Below are 7,049 nucleotides of genomic sequence, written 5' to 3'. Positions count from 1 at the left end.
TACAAATGGTTCCATTGAAGTGCCTTGTGCATCACTGACTACTAAGATTCACTACCTCCAGATCGCCTGAGTGTAGACATCTTCCTTTCTGCATTTAGTTGTTAACACAGATTCAGTTTTGTGGGGACTGATTGGGACAACCTTCAAGGTCTTCATAGATATGATTGTTAATCTTAATTGTCAGTGTGATGGCTTTAGAATCACTGTGGAAACACACTTCTGTGTGTGTCTGTGATGCTGTTTCAGAAAAGTTTTAACTGAAGAGGAAAGACCCATCTGGAATATGACCAGCACCATGCAATGGACTGGGGTCTTGGATGCATTGAAAAGGGGAAAGTAAGTGAGATGCCGGCATTCATTTCTTTCTGCTTCCTAACTACATGTGTAATACAAATGCATTGCCAGTGGTTTCATGTTCCTGCTGCCATGCCTTCTCTGCCATGATGGACTGGACTGTCAAACTGTGAGCCACAGTAAACCCTTTTCTCAGGCACTTTGTCACAGCAAGCACAAAAGTAGCTGATAACAGAACATTGGTACTGAGAAGTGAGGCTGTTGTGTTAAGCCTGACCATGTGGGTCATAGGCATTTGGAACGGGTTTGAAGCTAAGAGTTTGGAACTTTGAGCCAGAAAAGTCTTGGAGTGCTGTAAGCAGTTTAATGGGCTATTCTGGTGCTGTTTTCAAAAACTCAAATGCCAAGGCGAGCATGGACAGTGGATATCTGGCTCATGGGGTTGTGGAGAAGAAAAGAGACTATTGAGAATTGAGCTACATGCCATTTGTGTGATCATCTGGCAAAGAAGCTGGTGTCAGTCCATGACACCAGCGCCATGTCCTGGGAACTTGAGTGAGGCTCGATTGTAAAGTAATGGACTCATTTGCTTGGTGGAAGAAATCTGAGGATAGGTTAGCATTTGGGCTCTGTCATGTTTACTGACTACTGCTGTCATCCAGGTCTCATGTGAGGGAAAGCACAAATGTGGCAGGAGAAGACAGATGTGCCAGCTTGGTTGGTGGGGAAAGGAATGAGTTTATAGGTGCAGGCAAGGCAGATGCAGAGAAAGAAGCTGGAATTGTTACGAGGTCAGCAGCATTAAAAAGAAACCTTGTGCTTGTATTAGACATTAGGGAAGGTACTCTGAAAGCAAGATGCCACCCAAATTTTGTGAAAATATGAATTCATTGAAAGGAGAAAGCTGAAACTAAGAATATTGCTGAAGGGGTTTTCTACTTCTGGAAAGCAGTTAACCAGGAAAGCCTTTCCCCCTGGTCTGTACACAAACACCAATATACCCGTAAATGAAGGCCAGGTCACAGCAGAACTGTGCAATGTCACCCACATGGAACTGGCACAAAGGTGCACACAGATGCAAGACTGGAGGTGTCATGGAGACTTGCACTAGAGTTCCAGGAAGCACAGAGACCAAGTAATTTGTAGCAGGGTTGGAGTCTCAGTAAGTGAGCTCTGAGAAGCCATTATGTGAAGATGTGAATGTGAAGTCTAAGCTTCAATGTGGAGCGCAGGATGGTAGAGGTGCCAGAACTGTGGGGCATCACCAGAGGGAAGCTGCAAGCATGGAGTGGAGCCAGCCCAAGACAGAAGCTTTGTGTGCTGTGAATGGCAGAGCTGGAGCTGGGATTACCAAAGCCCTTTGAAGCCCATGGGATTCCATCATGAGCTCCAGATGCTGGACATAGAGCTGCAGGATTTGGTGTTTGCCCTGCTGGCGGTGGGTCTTTCTTTGGTCTCATGTTTCCTTGTTGCTCTCCCCATTTGGTAGTAGGGATGTTTATTCATTGCCATTGTATATTGAAACTTTGTAAGCTGTTGCTTTTCTAGAAGTTTACAAGTAAGAGATTGCCTTGAGTCTCAGATAAGACTTTCAACTGTTGAACACTGCTGGGACTGCTAAAGACTGGGCATTTTTAGAGAAAGACTAAATGTATTTTGGAGTTAAGAGATGAAAATGAGAGTTTAGGGGCCAGAGATGGAATGCTATGATGTAGTGATGTGTTTGGGTGTCAGGTTGGCCAGGTGTAGGTTAGCGATGGTTAATCTTGATTGTCAACTTGGATGGATTCAGAATCACCCTGGAAACACACCTGTGGATATGTTTCTATGAAGGTGCTTTCAAAGAAGTTTAACTGAAGAGGAAAGACCCACTCTAAATGTGGGTGGCACCATTCTATGAGTTGGGGTCTCAGACTGAATAAAAAGGAGAGAGTGTAACACAAAATTCATATCTCTCCACTTCCTGTGAGCCTTGCTGCCATGACTCCCCCCCCCCCCCCCCGCTGTCCCCCCCATTATAGACTGTATCTCTTCAAATTGTAAACCAAAATAAACTCTTCCTTCCTTAAGCTGCTTTTGTCAGGCATTTTGTTACAGTAATGAGTCAGGGAAGCCTAGTACAATAGGATTCCTCTTTGTTTTGTGTAGTGCAGGCTTATTGCTTGTGCATGGGCAGTATTCTCACTGCCTTCACTGCTGGACTCTTTGCTACCAGTAGATCCAGGGACGGGGAAGTCAGTGGCTTTGATTGTGTGCCCACATTTGACTGTGCCAGTCCCCATCGGTTAGTTCTGATCCAGTTGCCACACAGATGGCCCTGGTTAAATTAAATGGGCCCCAAAACAAACTCAGAGGTTAGGAATCTGGGAAAGAAATTGGTGTTTGTGTGTGTGTGTGTGTGTGTGTGTGTGTGTGTGTGTGTGTGTGCGCGCGCGCGCGCGTGCGTGCGTGTGTGACAGGGATGGGAGGTGGATAAGGAAACGTGTGTGGTAGGAGTAATTAGAATACATTATACTCATGTATGCAATTGTCAAATTACAAAATTTTTTAAAAAACCGTGTAGTGACACATGTTTATAATCTAAGCACTCAGGAGGTGAAGAATGGAGGGTCAAGGTTACCTTTCGCTATGGCGTGAATTCAAGGACAGCCTGGGCTACATAAACCTCGGTCTCAAGGGAGGGGGGAAGCAATGTGAGGGCAGGGGGAAACAGGCTGTGCAAGTTAGAGTATGTAACAATTTTTTAAGTAAGTAGTGGGCTATGGGGAATTTGAGTCATTCCATTGGTGGTGGAATGCTTGCCTAGTGTGCGTGTGTGTGCAGCCTCTTTCAGTGAATTCCCTGCAAAGTCTGGGATGTGTGGCCTACCTAGCCTTACTCCCTCAGAACAGTGACAGTGCATCAACTGGGAGGTTGTTCCAGATAAGTTTATCTAGATTGCACATGTGACCAACATGTATCACATGTGGAGACCCCACCGGTTACATCTTTGACCACAAGGTGAGGAAAACAATGCGAAGAAGAAAGAGAAGGGAGGGGAGGGGAGATATGGAGAGGAGGGGGTGAGGAGATGGCTCAGTCAATAATGTTTCTGATGCACAAACATGATGGTTTGAGTTCAGATCCCCTGACATTGCTATGAAGGCTGAGTGTAGTGTAGTGTGTGGCAGGTGTCCATAACCATAGGGCAAGCTTGCCTTAGAACTCGGACCAGCCACTCTAGCCAATTAAGCAAGGGGTTCAAAGCATACAATGGAAAGTTATTCAGGAAGATACCTGACACCAACATTTGACTTCCATACACACAGGCACAAATATGCACACAATGGAAAAGAAAGGAGAGGTAAAAGGGAGGGGGGGAGGAGGGGAAAAAGGTAGCCCACCCCAGGAACCTTATAGCAATGATGCTCACACTTTGTGGTTGTGTAACTATGAGTTCAGCCTCAGCAAGGAAGGCAGTGGGGAGCCCTAGAGTCTTCTAAGGAGTACCAGGGCTGCTGACACTGCTGGTCCTCAGCCCACATCTTGAACAGGGCAGCTATCAAATGCATGGGAGGATGTAGGCCGTGATGGATGTAGGCTATCAGGGATAAGACTGGGAATGAGATTCCGATGTAGATGGCCTTGTGCACATACTTTCTGCATGCTATTTGTTTTCCTCTCATGACAGCTGCATAAGGAAGATGTATTTTACATAATCAAGGAAATAGATTAGTTAGGAGCCAAAATAGAATTCAAACTAAGATCTGTCTTGATGCTAAAAGTATGTTACCTCAATTGTTTCAAGTGGGAAAAACACAATAGTGGAGTCTGTTGGTCAGAGGGTAGTGGGGAGGCTGAAGGATAAATTCAGTCACTTTCTGCAGTCTTCATTTTCTCCATCTTCTCCATCCTTCCCACGTGTCTTCCAGGGTTCTTACTGTTTGAAACTGCCATCTGCTTGGCCATTTGCTTAATTTTCCTCTTAAAGAAATAGGCCTTAAAAATTTACACTTTATTGTTTGCACATTTGAAAAGCAAAATATCCATTTTCCAATTGGTTTGGTTGCAAAAGAAATAGATTACATTTGTCTAGGATTTAGCCACACTCCTAAGTTTTTTTTCTTTTTAATATTTTACATTTATTTGTGTCTGAGAAGAGACAATATTTTACTTTTAGTATTTTATATTTATATTGTGTATGTGCATGAGTGCATGTGAGTGTGTGCATGCGTGTGTGTGCACGCACGCACATGCACGAGAGCCATGTGTGCATGGGGTCACAGGATAACTTTTGGAAATCTGTTCTCTTTCCCTCATGTGTACTCCAGGCATTGAGTTTAGGTCATCAGGACTGGTAGCAATAGCATTTACCCGCCCTGGGCTTTCTCACCAGCCCACATACTCATGTATTTTATTGATATTTGCCTTCCTAGAAAGTACCAGAATATCTCTGCATCCAAATCCTTTGTTACATGGGGTTTAGTAAGAACTGTGAAATAAGTGCTAAGTGAACAGGGTTGTTATAGGTACATTTTAAGAATGTTGGAAAATAGATGCCTCAAGTCCAGCAGGTGGGACTCAAGTCATGTTAGGAAATATTTAAAACAACTGATATCATGGTAATTCTGGGGTATTTTGTTTGTTTTTGAGTCAGGGTCTTGTGTAGCTCAGGCTGGCCTCAAAAATGTACATGAAGATGACCTTGAATTTCTAATCCTCCTGAGGGCTTGGACTATAGGCATGTACCACCATTCCTGGCTAATGTAGTGCTGGGATCAAACCCAGAACACTGCTTGATAGACAAACACCCTACCAGCTGAGCCCTATTTCCAGCCCCATGGCTCCTGATTTCTGTCCATCAACAATCAACATGATCTATCTAAATGGGCCCAGAAGTGGGATATTGCATGTTTATTGCAGTATTTTTCATCATTTTATTAGTTTTTCTGAACTTAAGTTACTGACAAACTCTTCTGAATGCCAATTAATGTATTATCAGTTAATAGACACCATTCCCAAAGCCCAAATTAATACTTAAAAATGGTTATATAGAGCAGCGACATATGTTGAGGCTTGCTGGCTGACTCGTTGCCTCTGACTTTACTATGCTCCAGTCACCTAGACCTCCATGCTTTTCCTCCAGGAAAGCCATGTACACTTCTGCCTCGGGGACAGTCTTGGCTGTCCTATTAGCATTCTCCAGACATCTACATGTCACACTCCCTTACTACCTTCTGATTTTGTTTATATGTCACTATATTCTCCCTGTCTTCATCCCCATAGCAGTCTTTTGGTTAGAGTCCACATTATCATTCAACAACCTCAGAGAGTGGCTAATTCAGTCTGTGTTTTCTGAGTCTCCGTTGGCTGCAGTAAGGAGGCTTGAACCGTTTTATTATAAATTGAAGTGGGGTTGTGGCTTCAGCTCTGTGATAGGGCACTCGCCTAGCAAGCTTGAGGACCTAAGCTCAGTCACCCGCACCTAAACTCATAAATGATAATGTCAGCAACTTTGGGCTTAAACTTCATTCTCAAGCTGTGGGTCAAGACTTAGGAGCTATCTCAGCACTTTAGGCTTGACCACTGCCTTCCAGAGCCATTCTGGGCCATTGGTCACCTTCCAAATCATTAGCTTCAAAACCTGCCAATCATAGCATCCTTCCAGTGTAGGCCAATGATAGGCATGCTTTATTCCATGCCACAGAGCCAAAGATGACAGGAGTCTGCATGACAAACAGGCTCTGTAATCCTCCACAAAAACTCTCTAGAGCTGAGGTTCTATATTACTTCTGGGTTTGATGCTGTGGGATTTTCTTTATATAATTCTCTACTTTGTTTCCAGCAAGCAGGAGCTGACCACAAAGCAGCATGGAAAGAGTGGGGAATGCTATTTACTGTATGAGTCAGGACAAAGAAAATACAGAGGTGCATCTTCCATGAGATGTCAGAATACACAGTTCCCATCTTACTGTGGTTTAGCTTCTTAGTTTTCTCATGCTGGCAAAGTAAAATGAATTTAGTTGATGCTGTTCTTCAAAGTTTGATCTTTTCCTGGGCTAGTAAGATATATAGTATGATTCTCTCCTTGAAGAACTCCGAAGACTTTGAGGAGAACTGTGGGGTGGGATGTGGCCCTCCACAGGTCCATGTCTGTTTTCAAAGTGTGTGTGTGTGTGTGTGTGTGTGTGTGTGTGTGTGTGTGTGTGTGTATTCACATGTAAAGGTGCAAGTGCCCACATGCTATGGTGCATGTGATGGTCAAAGGACAACTGCTAGTGTTGGCCTATACCTTGCCCCTTGAGACAGAACTCAATATATATCACATTTGTGCCTGGTGCCTGAGGAAGCCAGATGGTGTCAGCTTCCCCTGGAACTGAAATTACAGATGGTTTTGAACTACCATTTGGGTGCTGGGAATCCAACCTAGAATCAAGAGCAACAAATGCTCTTACACGCTGAGCCAACTGTCCAACCCTATGGATGTTTCCTTTTGCTAACTGATGTTTACAAAGGATAGAGCTTGGAGAAGGATCTAGTGAGCTATGGCTCAGTGGGATGGCAGAGATTTCTGAGGAGGAGAGCAAGAGCAATGGGGACTGCTTCAGGAAAAGAAAAGGCTGGAAAGGGGTTGAACATGTGTGCTCCCAGCTCAGCATCCTAACTGATTTGTGCCAAGCCTCTGTGGTAGGGGGTTACTAGGTTGAAACTTGTTCCCAGGTAGGTGAGAAAAGAGCAAGGATACATGAAGAACTGGTGACATTGAGCTCCTGCTT

The sequence above is a fragment of the Cricetulus griseus genome, chromosome X (genome assembly GCF_003668045.3).
Source record: "Cricetulus griseus strain 17A/GY chromosome X, alternate assembly CriGri-PICRH-1.0, whole genome shotgun sequence".
Lineage (NCBI taxonomy): Eukaryota > Metazoa > Chordata > Mammalia > Rodentia > Cricetidae > Cricetulus > Cricetulus griseus.
The sequence above is the reverse complement of the archived record's forward strand: the minus strand, read 5'-3'. Positions refer to the sequence as shown.